The 22,743-nt window shown below is 34.7% G+C and overlaps 1 protein-coding gene across 7 annotated transcripts in view; it reads right to left on the bottom strand.

The window, feature by feature from the left end:
• ELF2 (E74 like ETS transcription factor 2) overlaps positions 1–22,743 on the bottom strand; it is a 99,857-nt gene that overhangs the window by 24,575 nt on the left and 52,539 nt on the right. Inside the window, exon 2 of one of the 7 annotated variants that reach the window (XM_027567379.1) lies at positions 20,514–20,616. The exons of 5 other annotated variants lie outside the window; for them this stretch is intronic. The gene's annotated coding sequence lies outside the window, so the exon portion shown is untranslated. Of the gene's footprint in view, positions 1–20,513; positions 20,627–22,743 lie in introns of those variants that run through there. One more of the 7 variants, XM_027567380.1, reaches the window with a different exon arrangement.

The following is a 22,743-nucleotide window of genomic DNA, read 5'->3' on the forward strand; positions in this document are numbered from 1 at the left end:
TAGCACTCAAATCTTTCAGGATTTGAAATAGCTCAACTGGAATTCCATCACCTCCACTAGCTTTGTTTGTAGTGATGCTTCCTAAGGCCCACTTGACTTCACATTCCAGGATGTCTGGCTCTAGGTGAGTGATCACACCATCATGATTATCTTGGTCATGAAGATCTTTTTTGTACAGTTCTTCTGTGTATTCTTGCCACCTCTTCTTAATAAATTCTGCTTCTGTTAGGTCCAGACCATTTCTGTCCTTTATCGAGCCCATCTTTGCATGAAATGTTCCCTTGGTATCTCTAATTTTTTTGAAGACATCTCTAGTCTTTACCATTCTGTTGTTTCCCTCTATTTCTTTGCACTGATTGCTGAGGAAGGCCTTCTTATCTCTCCTTGCTATTCTTTGGAACTCTGCATTCAGATGCTTATATCTTTCTTTTTCTCCTTTGCTTTTCGCTTCTCTTCTATTCACAGCTATGTGTAAGGCCTCCGCAGACAGCCATTTTGCTTTTCTGCATTTCTTTTTCATGGGGATGGTCTTGATCCCTGTCTCCTGTACAATGTCACAAACCTCCATCCATAGTTCATCAGGTACTCTGTCTATCAGATCTAGTCCCTTAAATCTATTTCTCACTTCCACTGTAAGGGACTTGATTTAGGTCATACCTGAATGATCTAGTGGTTTTCCCCACTTTCTTCAATATAAGTCTGAATTTGGCAATAAGGAGTTCATGATCTGAGCCACAGTCAGCTCCCGGTCTTGTTTTTGCTGACTGTATAGAGCTTCTCCATCTTTGGCTGCAAAGAATATAATCAGTCTGATTTCAGTGTTGACCATCTGGTGATGTCCGTGTGTGGAGTCTTCTCTTGTGTTGTTGGAAGAGAGTGTTTGCTATGACCAGTGCGTTCTCTTGGCAAAACTCTATCAGCCTTTGTCCTGCTTCATTCCATACTCCAAGGCCAAATTTTCCTATTACTCCAGGTGTTTTTTGACTTCCTACTTTTGCATTCCAGTCCCCTACAATGAAAAGGACATCTTTTTTGGGTGTTAGTACTAAAAAGTCTTATAGGTCAATAGAACCATTCAGCTTCAGCTTCTTCAGTGTTACTGGTTGGGGCATAGGCTTGGATTACTGTGATATTGAATGGTTTGCCTTGAAAACGAACAAGAGATCATTCTGTTGTTTTTGAGATTGCATCCAAGTACTGCATTACAGACTCTTGTTGACCATGATGGCTACTCCATTTCTTCTAAGGGATTCTTGCCCACAGTGGTAGATATAATGGTCATCTGAGTTAAATTCACCCATTCCAGTCCATTTTAGTTTGCTGATTCCTAGAATGTCAACGTTCACTCTTGCCATCTCCTGTTTGACCACTTCCAATTTGCCTTGATCCATGGACCTGACATTCCAGGTTCCTATGCAATATTGCTCTTTACAGCATCGGACCTTGCTTCTATCACCAGTCACATCCACAACTGGGTATTGTTTTTGCTTTGGCTCCATCCCTTCATTCATTCTGGAGTTTTTTCTCCACTGATCTCCAGTAGCATATTGGGCACCTACTGACCTGGGGAGTTCCCCTTTCAGTATCCTATCATTTTGCCTTTTCAAACTGTTCATGGGGTTCTCAAGGCAAGAATACTGAAGTTTGCCATTCCCTTCTCCAGTGGACCACATTCTGTCAGACCTCTCCACCATGATACTCCCATTTTGGGTGTCCCCGAAAGGCAAACACTTCCCCAAGCTCCAAAGTAACAAGGCTTGTTTATCCATTATGATGCATTTAGTACCTACTTTTCTGAAAATTCCTTAATATTCCTTCCTTCAAGAGGTAGAATATAATTTCCATCTCTCCCTTTGAGTGTAGGCTGAACTTAATGGCTCACTTCTAACAAACAGAACAGAGGTGAAGTGATCGTACGTGACTTCAGAAAGTGCTTGTTCTCTTGCTATTGAGTCAATCTGAGGAAGCATCTCTGTGGAGAGGCCTATTAGACAAGTAACAATGGCATCCTGCCAATGGTCCTATGACTGAACTCTCTAGGACACAAACCGTCCAGCCTTAATTAATCAAGCCCTCAGATATTCCATCCTCATGAAAGATCCTGAGTTAGGAACCATGCAGGTAAGTCAATCTCCAATCCTTAATCTCAAAAACTAGATAATATAATGTTTATTGTTTTAAACTGCTAAATTTGGGATGATTTGTTAATCAGCAAAAGCTAACACAAAAAAGGAGCAGTTTAAACTCCCAACTTGTCACATTTTACAGCTTAAAGAAAGAAGGGAAAAGTTTAAAAATGACCTGTAACTTTCAACTACAGAGTCCTGAGCAGTTCTTTCCATGTCTGTCTGTATAGTCTGAGCATCAATTCTTTCCTCCTCCAGCCTCTCCATTTTAAAAATAAGTAAGTCATCAAAATATAATCATTACCATTAAAGTCTAATATGAATGAATGAACGAATGAATGCATGTGTACTCAGACGTGTCCGACTATTTGTGATGCCATGAACTGTAGCCCACCAGGCTAATCTGCCCATAGAATTTTCCAAGCAAGAATACTGGAGTAGGTTGCCATGTCCTCCTCCAGGGGATCTTCCTCACGGAGGGATCAAACCCACATCCCCTGAAGCTCCCGCACTGGCAAGTGGATTTTTTTTTTTTAACCACTGAGCTACCTAGGAATCCAGGTCTAATATAACCAAAAATAATTACATACCCTTGGGTATTTCAATGATTTTATGGTCCTGGAATAACCAAGATGGTAAAAATTCTTTAGAGGTATGTAAACATACAATTGTGTCTTACACCACACCAATTTTAATGTTTTTAGCTTATTCTGGTTATTTCCTTTGTATCTTTTATCTAGAAAAGAGAATCATAAAATCTTATGGTTGGAAAGGTGCCTAGAGACCACATCACCTAGAGATTTTGAAAAAAATTAAGGACCTGAACTGAACATCATGATCTCTTTTCCTGACTTCCATGAATCAAATATATTACACTTTAAAACCAAATATGTAACTGTGTGCTCTATTAGATACAAGTACCAAGGGCAACAGGCTTTAAAAAAATTACAGGTAGGAATCAGATGAAGGAGACATTTTATCCATTTAATGTCATATACTTTTAACATCCTGTAATTTTGGAGAAGGATAAAAACTTCCTATTTTAGTGATAGTAACTTGATAACCACCAATGGTAGGGTTATTTGAGAATCACCGGCTTTATCCAATGCCCTATTTTACACATCAGGAAACTAAACCCCCAAGAAGTTAAATAATTTAACCAAAATCACATGGTAGCTTATGATTTCAAGGTTAAAAATTCTACAAAACAATATTCTATAAAACTTAGAAGTTACAACATGGGTGAAAATTTTCACCCATTTTACCATTTTATAAATTATAAAGTGTTGATGTTTTACTTTTTAATGTCAAAGCTAGCGCAATGGTTAAGAGTATTCCTCAGAAATTAAGAAAAAATTGAAAAAAAATTTTGAGCAATGAATGGTGGGAGAAGAATAAGAGGGGGTCAGTCTAAGTTTTTCTGATACAGCCAAACTAACAATGAAACTCAAAGCTGGGGTATGGTGTGTTGGGCATGTTTAGCAGGGAAAAAAAGAGTCATGAAAACTAAGGTTTAAGATAAATATATCTATCAGGACAACAAGCTGGAATCAAGAGATTTAGGACCTTTAAGTAAAGCTCAGTTTATCAATACTGGGAGACAAACAAATACATATAGGTGTGCAAGTCTGTAAATTTACAAAGAGAAAAGATAGACTATTTCAAATATTTTTAAACTACTGTGGTTAATCCTCTATTTTTAGTTATTTATTATACTGATACATTTTATTTAATATTATAGTTAGGTTTTATAAAATATTATTAAAATGAAGATGTTTGAACCCACATATTCATTCATTTATTCAACAAATAATTAACCAGCACTTACTTTGAGCAAGTAAGTATTGTAGGCACTCTGTACAACACTTTCTGTTGTAGGCACCTATACTACTGGTAGCATTGAATTAGGTAACAAAAGAAAAAAAATTAAGCCTTCTCAATTCACACAGAACCTCTATAAAAGGTGAAATTCTTAGACAAGTGTGATATACAAAATTGCCTATACATGAAATTATAGTAGTAATGAGTATATCCTATATTTACATGTATAAAAGCCTTCATAAGGTATGAATTTTTGATAGGGGGTTCATAAAGGAAAAATTGTTAGCAAAATATTTTGTTAGCAAAAAATAGCATTTTTTCCTGAAGAACTATGACTATTCAGATTCTCAAGGAGGTCTATGATTCCCAAAAATTATTTTATCATAGAACTTTCTCCACATATGCATTTATGGACCATAAAAACCTATGATGAGTAAGGATCCAACATGTACCATTTTTGAAGCTGATAATCTAGCTTAGTTTTATTCATGTTTTCTGCATTTTACTTAAGCTATCCCTGGGCCAAACTCTCTTTGAGCCTGCTGATTCTTCACTTTACAGTTTATACTAAGCAAAAAACTTTCTAATCCTTAGCAGCCACTCCTAGAACAACACATCAACTGATTCTTGTAGCTGGTCTTTTCTAATGGATGTTGGACAAATAACTGTCTTCCAAAAGCATTTATTAAGTACCCTTATGTGTATGATACCATACAAGGTGAGTTAAAATGGTTAATGATCTATTTTAAATAACATTTATAACAACTGATTTCAAGGACTTGAGTTCTTTATTATCATTAGGGAATTTATCTTGAATACTCTAGAAATTGTTTTAAATTCCTGTAAAAGTACAAGGGCTATGCAGGATTCTTGTTTGGCATATTTATGAGAATATTTACAGTGGAGTTCTTAACTAAAATATACTGCAACTGTAAGTCAAATTCTATTTTGATTCTAAAAGGAATATTCAAATTAACTAATTTCTTCTCCTATTACAATGTATCTTCTGCACCTACCCACTGAAAAGTTCTTCAAAAGTCCCTTCAAGCTTTTAACTGCCAAGCAAGCCCTAGGACCTCTTCTTAGTTTTCACCTGACTCTACCTCTTCAAACAAATGACATTTTTGACTATCCATTATTAACCTTCTTCCCTTCATATGACTTACACAATAATAGACAGTCTGATCGTGTTTTTTCCCTGTTTTCTTCAGTTGACTTAGCCTACATCTGCGCAACCCTCAAACGTGACTGTTCTTCCAAAGCATAAACCTTAGCCAGCTTCTCTCTTCATTCTCCACTCTCTGAAGAATGACAGTTAATATCCACGCACCACCATGACTTTCAATATTATTTCTGAACTAACTCAAAAATGAGCATCTCTAGGCTTAATTTTTTTTTTTTAGGTCTAAGTTCTAATTTCCAGTTGTATGGTAAATGTCTTTATTTGGATAACCCAGTGGTATCTAAAGGTCTTTTACCTACAAATCTCCTTTGTTTCCTCTATCAATAACATTGCATCATCCCAGGCTAGAAATCTTGAGTCATCTGTGTTCCTAGTTTAAAAAGTCATCTCTTAAGCAACTTAGAGGTCCATTGACAGATGAATGGATACAGAAATTGCAGTACATATATACAATGAAATATTATTTAGCTATAAAAAAAGAACACATTTGAGTCAGTCCTAATGAGGTGGATGGACCTAGAGTCTATTAGAGTGAAGTGAGTCAGAGAGACAATACCATATGTTAACGCATCCATATGGAAGACACAGACATAGAGAACAGACCTTCAGACACAGTGAGGGAATGTGAGGGTAGGATGCATTGAGAAAACAGCAAGGAAACATACACACTACCATATGTAAAACAGAGAGCAAGTGAGAATTTGCTGTGTGGCACAGGGAGCTCAGCCAGTGCTCTGGGCAACCTAGAGGGGTGGGGTGGGGAAGGAGATGGGAGAGGGGTTCAAGAGGGAGGGGATATGTGTATTCCTGTGGCTGATTCAAACTGGTGTGTGGCAGAAGCTGACACAATATTGTAAAGCAATTATCCTCCAGTAAAAAAAATTTTAGAAAAGAAAGTCATATAATTTTTAAAGAAATTTTAAAATGTATGTGAAATTACCAAAAAAAAAAAAATATATAAATATATATATAAACAGACAGTTCATGCCCCCACCATCCAGAACAAACAACTGTTATCATTTTGTTATTTATACTTGAAAGTGTTGTTTCTCCCTAAGAAACAGTACATTACAAATGAAGATAACAACACCTTTGAGAACTATCCCCAGTCTTCATTCAGCATTCTATCTCTCCAAAGAAACCACTATCATGAGTTTCTGTGTATATTCTTCCAGCCTATTTTGTATACTTTTACATGTTCACATGTGTGTGCATATATCCCAAAATGACATACAGTATTATTTTATACACTTTGTGTACATAAATGACATTATATCACATATGCCATTCTAAAATTTGCTTTTTTCATTCAAGATTTACATTCTATCCATGTTATTATAAGTAGATATAGCTATGCTTTTTACATACTTCAAATTATCCCAGGGCATAAAAATACCCCATTTTGTTAAAAAATTATCTACTAATAGGCAAATAAAGTTGTTTCCATTTTTTACTTTTATAAACAATGCTGCAAAAAAAGAATCTTATCTATGTTTTCTTAAGCATGCATGCTACAGTCTCTCCATAGTACATACCTGCAGAGAGAATTTTTAGGTCAAAAAATAAGTGCATTTTTAATTTATTTGTTACTCTTTCCAAAGTAGCAGTTTAAGTCTAAAATACTCCTAGTAATGTGTCAGAGTTCCCATTTTTCTTCCATCCTTGTCAATATAAAATATAATCAGACTTTTAAAATGTTTGCCATCTGCTGGATGGTGGGAAAATTTTCATTGCTGTATTAATTTGCATATACCTAATAAGTACTGAGAATAAACATTTTTTCATATTTACTGCCCATTAACGTTTCTCCTATGAATTTTCTATTCATATCCTTTGTCATCTTTCTATGACACTTTCTGTCTTATGTGTAGAACATTAACATCTAGTGTAATAACACTAATTATCTAGTGTATACTGCTACTGCTAAGTCACTTCAGTCGTATCCGACTCTCTGCGACCCCAGAGACTGCAGCCCACCAGGCTCCGCCATCCCTGGGATTCTCCAGGCAAGAACACTGGAGTGGGGTGCCATTGAGTGAAAGTGAAGTCGCTCAGTCATGCCCGACCCTTAGCGACCCCATGGACTGCAGCCTTCCAGGCTCCTCTGTCCATGGGATTTTCCAGGCAAGAGTACTGGAGTGGGGTGCCAATGCCTTCTCCGTAGTGTATACTAGATAATAATAATTCAGACAGGTGTTCCAAATATCTTCTGCCAGCCTGCTGTTCGACTTTACTTTAGTTGGTCTATGGTATCGTCTGTCCTACAAAAATTTTAAGTTTTGATACAGTCAAACTAATGTGTGCTATCACTTACAGTGTATTTTAAATAGCCCATAGAATAAAAGGGAAATCATAAAGTAGTTAAGAAATATTTAGAAAATAATTACAATAAAAATACAATATGTGAAACTATATGCAACACAGCTAAAACAGTACTTAACCAGGACATGAAAAGGTTTAAAAATAAATAAGCAGTATACTAACGCATATATATGGAATTTAGAAAGATGGTAACAACAACCCTGTATGCAAGACAGCAAAAGAGACACAGATGTATAGAACAGTCTTTTGGACTCTGTGGGAGAGGGAGGTGGGAGGTCATTTGGGAGAATGGAATTAAAACATGTATAATATCATATAAGAAAAAAAAATTTTTTTAACTGATTCATTCAAAAAATAAATAAATAAATTATTAAAAAAAATAAGCTAAACATTCAGCAATAAAGACGGAAAAATAAGAAAGAAAATAATAATAAGCAGGAAAAGTGAAATAGAGAGCAATAATTTTTAAAAATACAAAAGATTCACGAAATCAAAAATTGGTTTTGGAAAGGTTAATAAAACAGATAGACCTCTGCAAGAGTTACCAAGAAAAGGTACAAATAACCACAGATATAATACATACAAAAATAATAAATCAGGATTATGAACAGTAATTATACACTAACAAAGTTGAAATTTGGATGAACTGTATAAAGAAACTGTGTAAGGCGTATAAGGAAAAAAATTGAATAGAATAATAAGCAGCAAAGAAAATGTAGTCTTGAACCTCCTTTACAAAAACAAAAAAAAAATTACAGGCTTAAATGTCCTTTTAAGAAAATTCCAGCAAAATTTTAAATTAATTCTTATCTTATAGCAGAAAAATTAAAAAAGTGAAAGCAACCTAGATTATTTTATGAGCCTAGTGTGATCTTGATTCCAAAATTAGATAAAGATAATACAAGAAATTATAGTTCCATACTACTTATGAAAGGCCCTTAACTAACAGTAAAACAAGAGCAAGATGATGTATCCTCAAATGCAAGGGGAGTTCAATGCCTAAGAATTCTTCAATTAACTGATCATATTAATGAAGAAAAATCATAACTTATCAAAGAATGCTGAATAAGCACCTGATAGGATTCCATGAATAACTAACACAAAAGCAAAACCAGTGTCCTACATGGAAATTCCTTAACCTGGTATATATTATATACTAAAACCTACAACAAACACTAAACTTCAGATACACTCTCAAGATTTTGGAAGAAAACAGGAATGCGAATGAGAATGTAAATTGGTATAGCCACTGTGGAAAACACTATGGAGGTTCTTCAAAAAACTAAAACTAGAACTACCATATGATCCAGCAATTTCACTCCTGGGTATATATTCAAAGACAAAAACATTAATTCAAAAAGATACATGCTCCCCAGTGTTCACAACAGCATTATTTACAACAGTGAGGATACAAAGCAGTCAAAGTATCAATCAACCTATGAATGGATAAAGAAGATGTGGTATGTTTATGGAGACAGACAGACACACACAGAGACACACACACACACAAATATATATACAGGAATACTACTCAGCCACAAAAAAGGAATGAAATTTTGCCGTTTGCAACAACATGGATGGACTTGGAATGTTATTATGCTTGGTGAAATAAGTCAGAGAAAGACAAATACTGTATATCACTTATGTAAGAAATGCAAAATAAACTAGTTATTATAACAAAAAGAAACAGACTCAAAGATACAGAAAACATGCCAGTGGAGAATGGAGAGGGGGAGGGGCAAAATAGGAGTAAGGGACTAAGAGGCACAAACTACTATGTACAAAATAAATAAGCTGTTATAAAGCACAGGAAACATAGCCAATATTTTATAATACCTATAATAATTATGAATCACTATTGTACACCTGACACATACAATGTATAAGTTAACTACACCTCATTTAAAATTTTTTCTAATTAAAAAAATTTTTAAAGAAAATCCATTACCAAAAAAAAAAAAACCAAGAAATGCCAATTAATATAACTACTCTCTAGCATATTAGAGTTGCTTGATCAACATCTTAAGAAATAAAAAAGAAGATGATTGGAGATTAGAGAGGAGAGGGCTGAGTTGTCCCAGCTGAGACCATCCTAGGCCATTAAGCTCCCCAGTTGATCCACACACAACCACAAACAGGAGAATAAAATGTGGCAGATGTCTATCAGGAAGAACTGTGCAGCAGTTAAAAACAACAGATTGGATACATACAAAGCAACATGAATGGGTATTAAGAATAGTAAAAACAGACTTACTAAAAAACAGACTAAGATACATAATACCATTTCTATAAACTTTAAGTTTATACAACCAGATATATATACAGTTGTTGTTCAGTCACTAAGTCATGTCCGACTCTTTGCAACCCCATGGACTACAGCACGCCAGGGTTCTCTGTCCATCACTAGGCTCCCTGAGTTTATTCAAACTCATGTCTGTATATACAGTTAATATACTAAAAAAAACCATTAATCCAATTAAATTTGATGGCTATGAGGGAGGAAAATTGGATTTTTACATAAATAAAAGGGGTAAAGAGGAATAAACAAATCAATTAAAAAATAAATAAAAGTATGAAACACGGATCTACTAATATTTTACTTTTCTATAAAAAGCTAGCTGTCCTAATATAATTTATTGAATAATTCTTCCTTTCTGTAAACCCAGTCTATTATATACCAGGCATAAATGTATGCTTACTGTGTTTCTGGGCTCTCTAATCTTCTATTCTACCCAACTACTCATCTGTGGGCCAATATCACATTCAAAAATTTTATGAATAGGAGGGTAAGTATCACATATTTTGTTCGTTTGCAGTATAGACTACTTTTGGATCTCTATCTAACAGTTTGTCAATTCCACCAAAAACAGGTCCTCTTAGAATTTTGACTGGACTTGTATTGAATTTATACATTAACAGGGGAAAAATTAACAGCTTTACCATGTCCAGTTTTCCCTGTGTTTATTATGGGTTAAAGATTAAAGGAACCAATAAAATCGGTTTGGTCTGTTTTTCTATTGTTTCTTAAGGAAGTTGTGTATCTCTTCATTTAGTTATGTCACTCCATAAAGTAAAGTTCTTATTTTCATACAGGTATTGCATATACCTGTACCTAATTAAATGTTTAAAACCATGTGAATGGGATCTTTTTTTGTCTCATTGCTCTGGTATACACAGCAACCCTGATGAACCTTCTAAGCAATTTTAAAATCTATCTGTTGTTGTTGTTAAGCTGCTCAGTAGTTGTGGTGCACAGGCTTAGTTGCTCTGCTGCTTGAGGGATCTTCCTGGATCAGGGATTGAACCCATGTGCCCTGCACTGGCAGGTGGATTCTTAACACTGGACTACCAGGGAAGTTTGAAATAGTGTATTTTGAATGATACCGATGTTTCCAGACATTGTTGAGATTCTGCTATGACAGTCACTGTTGAGACTGTGCTATAACAGTTAAAAACTGACCTGAATATAACTGGAAAAAAATATACAAGGTTGTATTTTATTTAGTTAGGTACAATGTTCTATATATCTCTAGTTTATCAAATTTGTTAATCCTGTGTTTCAGTTCTTTGATGTCATTTTAAATTTTGTGTCTGCTTAATTTGTCAATTTTGACAGAGATGTTTTTAAAGTCCCAGTTTTGTAGACACATCAACTCAGCCTTGTAATTCTTTAAGTTTTTACTTTATTTTTTGGTGGTAGCTTGCACAGCTTGTGTTATCTTAGTAGATCTTCCTGCAGTGGAAGCAAGGAGTCCTAACCACTGGACCACCAGGGAATTTCTAAACATTTTTACTTTAAATGATATTACAAGGCTATGTTGTTAGATGCATATAAGTTTATGATGATTATATTTTCTGGAATGTTCCTCTTAGCAGTTTGAGAGCCTTTGGCCCAATTAATTTGTACTCTGAATTCTATTTTAGTACATTAGCTTTATTTGGTTAGTATTTCTCTGATAAAACATGTTTTTCCATTGTTTTTATTTAATTTTGTTTTGTGTATGTTAAAAATAGCAGACTTATGTTAAGATCACAATTGGTAATTTTAATATAATTGATGTTTTGGACTATTTCTACTGTCTGGATTTATGATTTGTATTTCCATAGTTTTTTCCTCCCCCTCTTCTGTTGCTTTTTTGTTAGATTGGTTAAAATTTTAATTTATTCCCTAACCTACCCCCCAACTTAGTACTTTGGACGCCATACTTTCTATTTATATTATTTTAGTATGCTCTAGTTACTTAAAATAAATGTTCTTTTCACTTCTCATCTTCTTCAGATCATGTTTCACACAGCTATTTTATTCAAAGGCCACCAAAATCTGGTTCCACTCTATCTTTCTAGGCTCATTTCTCTCAACCATATACATCTATGAAGCCTAATTAAACTACATTACTTACCAGTTTAAACTACATTACTTATCAGCTTCTAAATAAAATACAAAATTTCTGAAATTCTGTTCTGGTTCATGACGTTTTCTGATTCATTCACTCAATCAACAAATATATGTTACTCAAAACCCACTTGGTGCCTGGCTTTGAGCAATACCAGTAAACACAACAGATATGGTCTCTGGCTTTATGAAGCATGAAGTGAAAAGATTAAACAATAAATATAAATATAGTAAAGTAAAACTTCATGAATTCAGATAAATTTTAACTGGGAGTTGGCACCCATCTTGCACTCTATATTCTCTAACAACAGTCACTGGAGAACACAAATACCAGCAGGTGGCACCAAACCACCTAAGTCTGACCTTAGACTGATTTGGATACCTTATTCTGAATTCCACACACACATTTCCTCATCCACACAGACTGACTCGGGTCATTTTATTAAATTCACAATAATGTCAAATTTCAAATCACGTTTGTGATTTGAATTTTTTAGAATTACTTATTACTTTATCATGGGAGTTTATTGTATCATAAGTTTTGTAGGTGCTAATCAAAAAAGAAAAAAGGAATGGGAGTCTCCGACAAAATAACAGAACTGTCACAACTGAGACTGAAGAGTATCAGCTAAAGATCCTCTCTCTGAGAAAGTGACTTTCAAACTGATATCTGAAAGATGCCCAGGAATTAAAAGCTAAAAAATGGAAAGTAATATGTTCCAGAAAGAGAACAGCATATGTGAGCACCCTAGGAAGATAAAGTTTGATTTAAAGGAAAGGTATGTGTATGTCTGGGGTAAGGGTACTGGGTAATTCATCTGAGTATAATGCTTATGAGCTTGGGCCTTGGAGCCCTAGCTAACTTACCATCTGACTTATCATCTGCCTTTAAGTTCTTGTTCCACCACTTAAATAGCTGTCTAGCTTTAGAAAGGTTATTCAGCCTAGGGTTGCTAAAAGTATTAAATCTATTATATAAAGTCCTAAGATCTATTCCTGGCAATATAGTAAAGATATATTAATATTAGAGTTTTGGGTTTTGTTGCTATTATTGTTGTTATTGTTTCTAGATGGATGAGAGGAGACAAACTATTCTGTGTCTTGAAGGCCATGTTAAAAATCCTGAATATTGAGATTTCCCTGGTGGTCCAGTGGTTAAGAATCCACCTTGCAATGCAGGGAACATGGGTTCGATCCCTGATAAGGGAATTAAGATCCCACAGGCCCCAGAACAACGAAGCCCAACTGCCTCAACTACTGAGCCCAAAAGCCACAATTACAGAGTCCGCGTCTGTACACCACTAGAAAAGGTCTCACATGATGCAAGGAAGATCCCGAGTGGTGTAACTAAGACCTGACACAGCCAAGTAAACAAATAAATAAACCTGAAATTTATCCTAAGTGCAGTCAGAACCCACTAAAAGGTTTTTCAGGAAGGGAATATCACATTTCAATTTATAAATATATTTTTAAAATCAACATGAATGAATTGATTAGGGTTGGGGGCAGGGGGCAGCAGGCAGGAATGGAAACAAGATCTACTGGAAGACTAAAGGTCATCATAATAGCTCATACAAAAAATAACTACAGGTTGGACTAGGCTAGTAGCAATAAAGTTGGAAAGAAATTGTTAGATTTATGATACATTTTGGTGGTAAAACTGATGTGATTTGGTAATGGACTAGGAGGTTAAGGGAGGAAAGGGTATAAATGATGGCTTCTTACAATACCCAGCCCCAAATCTTGAATAAAGTCTTCCCTACTATATGTACTCTAATGACTGTCACTGTATTTTTTTTTTTTTAACACTTCTCAAATGAGAGTTATCTTCCCAGGCTCAGCTAAAATATGAACTTTCTATCACAGGAGCTAATAGCTGTCTCCTCCTCACAACACTCTGTACATTATAAAGAGCTCTTTTCCTAAATATATATTTTCCCTAATAGAGGCAAGTTACTTTACAGTCAGTCAAGGCTATATTTCTTGCTCTAGTCCACATAAAAAAAGTGCTACATGCAATACAGGCAGTCTTGAATAACCCCACAAATGGTCTCAAAGCCAAGGCAACTCCTCACGTTCTTTTCTTTCCTTGAAAGAAAATTCAGTTTGCTTTCTTCTCCTTTCAATTATTCTATCTTTGGGGATTCTGTTTCCCTTTAGATTAGTTGCAGAATTAACTAGTTTTTCACCGGCATCCCAATTTCTTGAAGCCACCAAAAACAAGTATTTAGGGATTCTTTTTGTTGAAGTGCTTGCTATTAATTCTACTGAAAAACGAAAGGTAACAACAAAATGAAACACAGGGTTATATTATCTTACAATAGTGGTCTTTAATTTACAGTTCCTGACTCCCTTTGTGAGAGGGTAAACTGAATGCCCCTTACTTTTATTCCCAAGGATGAGGTTCACCAAAAGTTCTTTCTTTTTTTGTGTGTGAAGGCCTTTCTTCCCAGAATATAGCCTGTAGATGAAGCCTAGACATAATAATCAGTGTCTTCTTATCTCAAGAAGATAACTGGAACTTCTAAGGGTCTCCTAAGGAGGCATGTAATGTAGCAATTGAATTAAAAACAAATGCTAAAAAAAAACAAAAACAAAAACAAATGCTATTCTGCCAGCCTTGTTTTTTCCAAACCAAAAGGCTACAGCTTACTGCTGTAAATCCAAGTAGATGCTAACTATGCTAACTATTTGAGTTCTTTCTCCTCTTCACCCAAATCCTTGGTTCCCTCTTCAAAACAATTTTGCATTTTAAGTTATTTTAAGTTATTATTCTAAGTCTAATTTATGAGAATTAAGTTGAAGGAAAAAAAGGTATGAAAAACAAAACAAAAACAGGATTCAGATTCTCCTAAAAGTTGCATCAAACAACATGCATAATAAGAATTCCTTTTTTGCTAACTGCTTTAGAGACATAACTCTTTTCTTTTTGATATAAAACTTTCTGGGTTTATCTTTTGTAAGTTCATCTAATCATAAGAAAATCTCTAAATTCTGGCTAATGAATAATTCCTTTTGTTCAAATATACTCTTAAAAAACTCCTGGAGGATAACTACTTATTATCATGACTCAGTCTTAGAGAAAACATATGAAAAGTATTTACATTAAATTAAAAAACTTTAATTGTTCATTCCTTTTAAGTAAGACATATATTTTGGCTGATTTAAAAAGTAAAAGGAAATCAGTTATAACCAAATGCTGAATTTAAACGTGGAGAATATGGGATATCCATTATAAAAATCTGTACTTCATTCATCTTAATAATGTCTAAGAGAAAGAAAGGAAATTAGCTATATTCCTTCTTCCCTTGATATACTCAAAAAATTTACAGAAATGTAAAAAAAATTTTAAATAAAAACTAGTCCTATCTCATCTCCTAATCCCACTCCCAAATTGTAACTAAGCACCGCAAACACACTGAGTTCTTAGCCCTATTCCCTGATTTTTTGTGAGTGGGAAGAAGTCACTTATGCTTCTGATGGCAGTATTTCCACACGATTAAAAAAAAAAAGGTGAGATTTACAAATGCTTAATTCCATTTGACTTGCTTCTCTGTTCCTAAACCCTTTGCCTTAAACAGTCAACTATGCCCTTATGATAAAACTTAAATATGATCCACCACAGTAGAAATAATTCAATCTGGAACTTACAGACTAACTATTATACTTGGTTATTTTTTGTCTTTCCTCACCTTTCCCCAAGCTTATCTACTTTAATACTATTATTTCCTCAAATGCTTGTTTTTCTCAACTTAGTTGGTAAGCTTCTTTGAGGCCAGCCACCATGTTATAGTCAACTCTGAATCACTTACTCCCTAGGAGCTGTGACAGTACTTTACATATAATAGGTACTTTGTACACGATAGATTAGTTCACCAGTATCACAACTACGCTTAAAAACTGACATATGGAGGAGGAAAAGGGAGAATTAACCTGTTGCTTCAATTGCTTGAAAAGAAATGGTTCATGAATTTATTATTTTAGCTTAACTGAAAATACTAACTGTAAAAAACAATTTCAGGAGTTGTTAATTTATGTAATCTGCTTTGTGATAAAGAAATTTTACTCCAAGGGGAATTTACATATTTTCTCCACTAGAGCCTAAGTATTGCATGAATGCAGACATTGCCTCTTTTGTCTATCACTCTAACCCCATGCTTTAAACAGTGAAAGTCACTCAGTCGTGTTCAACTCTTTGTGACCCCATGGACTATACAGTCCATGGAATTCTCCAGGCCAGAATACTGGAGTGGGTAGCCTTTCCCTTCTCCAGGGGATCTTCCCAACCCAGGGATCGAACCCAGGTCTCCCACATTGCTGGAGGATTCCTTACCAGCTGAGCCACAAAGGAAGCCCATGCTTTAAACAGTGCCTGATATATAGCAGATGCTCAATCAATGTTTACTGGTGAATTAATTAATAACAGTAATGCACTACATCATCTCATACAAACCTGAAAGAACTTTAGTATGTTTTCACCCTCAACAGCTGGAGAAGGCAATGGCACCCCACTCCAGTACTCTTGCCTGGAAAATCCCATGAACAGAGGAGCCTGGTAGGCTGCAGTCCATGGCGTCGTGAAGAGTCGGACATGACTGAGCGACTTCATTTTCACTTTTCACTTTCATGCATTGGAGAAGGAAATGGCAACCCACTCCAGTGTGGGTTGCCTGGAGAATCTTGCCTGGAGAATCCCAGGGACGGGGTAGCCTGGTGGGCTGCTGTCTATGGGATTGCACAGAGTCGGACATGATTGAAGCGACAGCAGCAGCACCCTCAACAGCAATCTTTGTGATGGGTAAAATACAACACGTAAAAAACTACAGTATTAACCGAGTTCTCACAGTGGCAGAAGCTCTTTTAGTGCTATCATTCCCAACAGTCAAGATAATGGTTCTCAAAGTATGATCCCTGGGCCAGCAGCATTAATATCATCTGGGGACTTGTTAAAAATGCAAATTCTTGAATTCCACCCCACTGAATCACAAATCCTGGAGGTGAGGCCTAGCGATCTGTATTTTAATAAGCACTGCAAATGATTATGACGTTATGCTCAAGTTTGAGAACCACTAGTCACAGAAATTTTTTTCATGGAAATTGAAGGGATCTCAAACCAACAAAAAAGTAAGGAAAGATTAGATGAGGCTTTTAAGAAATGTACTTGATGTACAAACACTAGAATGTTTTTAGAATAAGTTAAGTCAAGCCATTAAGTGACATGAAAAACTACCACTATACAGTTAAGAGGCTTTTTTTCTTTTCCTTAGCAGAAATCATAAAACTGTATTCAATAAGAAACATATTTAAAGTGGCTTTCAGATCCCTATTATGAGCTATTAAGGAAAGAGAACAGAAGCAGTGCAGAATATGGAGAAGAAAAGGAAGATAAGGTAGACAGCTAAAATAAGACATGAATGAGATAGAAGAAAATTGTTTTTTAGATCCACCTGAAATTTAGCACCTTAATTTTAAATAAAGTACAAACCATAGTAGTTTTCACAGTCACATTATCTGGGACCTCATGACCAACAGAAATCATAAAATATTTTCATATTGTATTATAGTTATTATATATTTCTCAAAATATAATTGATGGTCATCACCACCTTGAAATTATAGCAGTAAATTTGATCTGCCACTAAATCTCATTATTTAATACATTATTAAGGAAACATGTATTACTATATCACAATTAAAAACAGCCTAAAAGCTATATTTCAATATATTTGGTTCCTTGGTATTCCTAGGTATTTTATATATTTAAAAACGTTAAATATGAGAGAAGGTCCACAGGCTTTACCACATGGCCAAAAAGGCCCACAATACAAAAACATTAAAAAATCATGCAAAAGCTAATAGTTAACAGTTGTGTTAAAAGTGTTCTTGACCTCTTCTTAGGTTATGCGCCCTTTCACAAATCTGAGAAAATGTATAGACCCTTTCCCAAGTTTACAACAGGGCATGGGGCATGCAGAAGGGACAATGATTCCTCCTCCTGAAACAGCATTATATCAAAGCAGCCACATCTTGATTACTAAAAGAAACACTAGTTGTGCAACTACTTTAATTTCTATTAACTTTTAGCTTAGTATGGGCAATAAGCACATCTATAGCCCAAACCTGCAGAGGCAGACAATTTAGTGGAAAGTGAATAAGAATAGTCAACTAGCTTAAAATTAGGAAACTGTGAATGAGGAGCTAAGGACTTCAGTCTTTATTTCAGGTAATGCTTTTATTGTCTTACTTTAATTTCATTTACAGTACTCAATATTTTGGAAACAAATTTGTATAAAAAACATACTTTGTTGAAAATTCTTAAAAAAGCTTCCTACCACCTTTTAGATAAGGCCCAAAAAACAGATATAAAGGTTTCAGAGTCCTCACCAGTTAAGATTTTACTTCTTTCGCTTCATTTTAATCCCCTTTTCTTGTCATAAACCATAATCTAGCCATATTGAATACCTTTCTGCTAATTAAATAGACTATGTTCTCCTTCCTCCAGACTTTCAGACATGCTATTCACTACATGACTAATTACTTCACACCTTTCAAACCTGTTTAAATGTCACTTCCTCATGAAGGCATTCTGACCTCCTAGCCATTCCTCTGCTGTATGCTCTCTAAACCTTTCATTAATCCTACCATAACACTAACTCATCACATTGTATTGCAGCAGCAATGTGTTTAACTGTTCATCTTTTCCACAAAGCTGAAAGCCTGGTGAGGGCAAAGGCAGGGTCCTGCTTATCACAAGAATTTCAGCTCTGAGCCTGACAGGCTGTAGGTCTGCAGTAAGACCTGGGAGAGGAATGGATTTGCCTACAGTTTAAAAACATTCCTATTTGTATACCTAAGAAGCCTGAGCCATCCCTACTTTGTAACACTTGTAACCTTATGTGCTACTCATTTAAAATTTTATATAATCTGCATTTAACCCTCTCCACAGTCTGGTTAATAAAACTGTATTACTTAGATACATTGTTATATATAAAATTGGAAGTTATTAGTGTTTAAAAAAACAAGTCTGAGTACAAAGGAATGAATGCTACTAGTTTCCCAAACTAAACAAGTATCCTTTAATGATCTACTGTCTGGATATACTTATCTTTCCTTTTATATAAAACAGATGTTTCTTGAAAAGTATACAAATACCATTTAAATCATTCCTTTTCATTTATTAATTGATGGGGTAGTTCTTTGCTTTTGACCACTAGAAATCTGTGGCTATTTAAAAAAGCCTTTAAAGGATCCTGTTTTAAAATGATAGTTTAAAAGCTTTCTAGATCACAAAATTCAATTAAAAACCGCCAATTATGATAAAATTCTACTTTTTTTTTTTGGCCCTACAGTGGCTTGAGGAATCATAGTTCCCCAACTAGGGCCCCAGCAGTGAAAGCACCAAGTCCTGACCACTGGACCACCAGGAAATTCCCAAACTCTTCCTACTGAGTTAAGTAAAAGCATCATATTAGAATACTTTTTCATCTTCTATACCCTCCATAATTTAAAATTGTATCTTATGGTTATTTTGTATACTTTTAAACAATATAATTAAATGGTGCTTTAAATACCCTCTCTTAAAAGACAGTAAAGAATTTAGAGATCTTAGCATACATAGGGGAGAAGGCAATGGCACCCCACTCCAGTACTCCTGCCTGGAAAATCCCATGGACGGAGGAGCCTGGTAGGCTGCAGTCCATGGGGTCGTGAAGAGTCGGACACAACTGACCGACTTCACTTTAACTTTTCACTTTTATCCACTGGAGAAGGAAATGGCAACCCACTCCAGTGTTCTTGCCTGGAGAATCCCAGGGACGGGGGAGCCTGGTGGGCTGCTGTCTACGGGTCTGCACAGAGTCGGACACGACTGAAGCGACTTAGCAGCAGCAGCATATATAGATATCTCCACAACTGCAACTCATCTCATTTTTCATAAACCAGATATTTTGATATCTAATTCCCAGATAATGGGAATTTCAGGAAGATTCATAATTGCATGATAACATAGTTCATTAATTCTAAGACATTTTTTCACATTTTGGAATCTCTGAAATCGGTGTATTTCACAATTGGCAGCATTTTTTCTTTCAGTGGTCTAAAAATGTTTCTTACAATTGATGGCATCTCAGATTAAATGAAATACTGTCAATAAAATATTGAAAACTTTTCTCTAATAATGCTTTTTAACTAAATAATAGTATAATTGTAACTCAAACATTCTAGAATCAAAACTAAATAAACTTAAGATTTACACTTCACCTTTTTAGAAAACTAGTGACCAGGTTAAACTCAAGAAAATAGATAACTGAACGAAAACACTTCTTAAAAAGTTATTTTAGGAAAAAGTATAGATTAGTAGCAGAAATAACAGACATGGAAAAAAAAAAGAAACAGACTTGAAGATGTTCAGTCAGTAGTAACTTCCAAGCAAGTAGAGGCAGGAAATAGCCCTAAAGTTTTATCCATAAAAAGAAACAAGTATTAGGAACAAGACAGAGGATTTAATTTTAGATAGCAAATTATTTAGGAGGAAAAATACTATTTTAATCTTTCTCCTACAAGGAGGACTCACTGTCAGCCTTTAAACAAAAATATTGTAGAGGGAGTAGAAATAATTGTAATTAAATGTAAATGGCAAACATTCTTAATAAATTAAAGACCAACCTACCAGCATTGTCTTCCTTCTGGCTCAATCTGTTTCCCCTTCAGGTAATCCTAGGAAAGGGGCTCCTTTTCAGATCCCCAGTTTTTCATGTCGATCTTCTACCTCCCTGTGGCAACAATATTTTCTAATTAAAAGAGTCCTCTTGTGCCACAGGGAGGATTTCTGACGGTATAACAAATACAAACGTTATTCACAACTCATCATGAAGTCAACCTAGTCTTGAGATTCTTCAAGAAAGAAATTTGGTTCCTTATTTTTCAAGAGAAATCTGGTTTTTATTTTTTAAAACTCCATTTCAAAAAAGCTAATCTTTCATTTATTTTTTTAAAAAAAGCACTACTTTCTTGTTGAAGTATATAAAAATTCTTATATTCATCTATCTTTCCAGCTAATCTCTAGACACAATTTTGTTGATCATAAAAAAAAGCTTTCTGAGTTCTCTTGACAATTACTTTAACTAGTAAGACCAACCTTTTATATTTTGATACCTGGTTAGAAACCAAAGTCCTGTTCCCAATAATCAGAAGAGAGTAGTAGGAAGCTATCAGATCCCTTTCAGTCAATGTTTGTTAGTAAAGATTAATAAATAAATCTATGTGCATTATATAACATGATGCTAATTATGCTTAAAACATACATTAAAAAAAGATCAGCAGGGAATTTAGAAAAGTGGTAGTTACCGTCCCCTCACTGGAAAGATTACGGGTGATTTTCACTGTTTGTTTATTCTTTGCAATACTTTTTCAGTTTTTCCAGTGAGCATGTATTGCTTTTATAGACAAAAATAAAAAGTCAAATTTAGGTATAAGCAAGAATGAATAAAACTTACTGTGATTTTTAAGATAAAGGTAATCTAAGTATGACAACATTATGGCTTTGATATATTTTGGATGACAATAGTTATGTTTTGGATGAGTACCTTTTTATACTTTAAATAACCCAACAGTATCCAATAGCTTTTTTTAGCTTATATAAAAAAGAAAACACATTTAAGATTTTACATACATGATTCTTGATTATACTGCAATTCTAAGTCAAAACTCAATTTACTTCAGTCTATATTTCCTAACAGTTATGTGTTAAACACTATATTATATATTATATTCAAATAAAATAAATAGAATTAAAGTATGGGCCCTGTATTCAAGGGGCTTGTATGCTTACTTTGAAAACAAAAGGAGTATACACACAAGAATAGTATAAGAAAGTAAATGATCAAGTGCCTACATCCAGATGGTCTAACAGAAGATCAGGAGAGGCAGTGTGGGCAGTTTCATGTAGATGGGCCTGAAGGTATGAATAATACTTCACATTCTTGATAGAAAACTATATTTGAGCAAAAGCTCAAAAGCATAAATAGCACAGCTACGCAGAGGGCAGAAAGGAAACAGAGTATAGCGCTTCTGTAGAAAAGAAAGCCAGATTTAAAAGGCTCTACTTCTGGATGATTCTGTGGGTCAATGAATTTGGTAGAGGAGTGGACTTGGAAATCTGATAAACAAAAGAACTTCAGGAGAATGATAAATGTAGATACCAGAGCACAGTAAGTTAAGGAAGGAACAAGAAAGAAAAAGTACAGACTTATGGTATAAAACATTTGTCTTTTTAAAAAGTCAAAGTGAAAGGAAAGATAAGTACTACAACAGAGAAGTAGAGAAGTATTAAACAAATGTATGTTTCAATGTATAAAAGGCCTTCTCCATATCTGAAGGCACAAAGAGAGGTGTTAATGAAGTTAAGGAACACTTATGGAGTACTTCCATCACAAGCACTGTGTTTTATAGGTTTATTTTATATAATCTTCACAACCTTGAACTCCTATCTTACGACAGTAAGATAGACTCTGAAAAGGTTAATTATTGTCAAGTAAGTGATAAGCGGAAACCTGAAACCAAGACTAACTAACCCAATCAATATTCTTCCTTTTCCTATTAAAGAGAGCTACTTAAAAGGCTTAAAAGAAAAAAAATTAAGCTCAAGATCAGTCACCCAGGATTTTATATCATATTTGACTACTCTCTGGCTCTTGTTCACAACTTCAAAATGTACACATTCCTTAAGGTTAATTTCTTAATTCTGTGTCCTTTGTTCTCGATCACAGAATGACAAATATAGAATTTAAAATCTTGCCCTGAGGAAATCTTTCAAACTCCTCTCCCCTTGGAGCTTTCATTTATTTCTGTGGCTTCAATGAGGATGATTCTCCAATTAGTCTCTCTTTGACCTTTCTGTA

The sequence above is a fragment of the Bos indicus x Bos taurus genome, chromosome 17 (genome assembly GCF_003369695.1).
Source record: "Bos indicus x Bos taurus breed Angus x Brahman F1 hybrid chromosome 17, Bos_hybrid_MaternalHap_v2.0, whole genome shotgun sequence".
Taxonomy (NCBI): domain Eukaryota; kingdom Metazoa; phylum Chordata; class Mammalia; order Artiodactyla; family Bovidae; genus Bos; species Bos indicus x Bos taurus.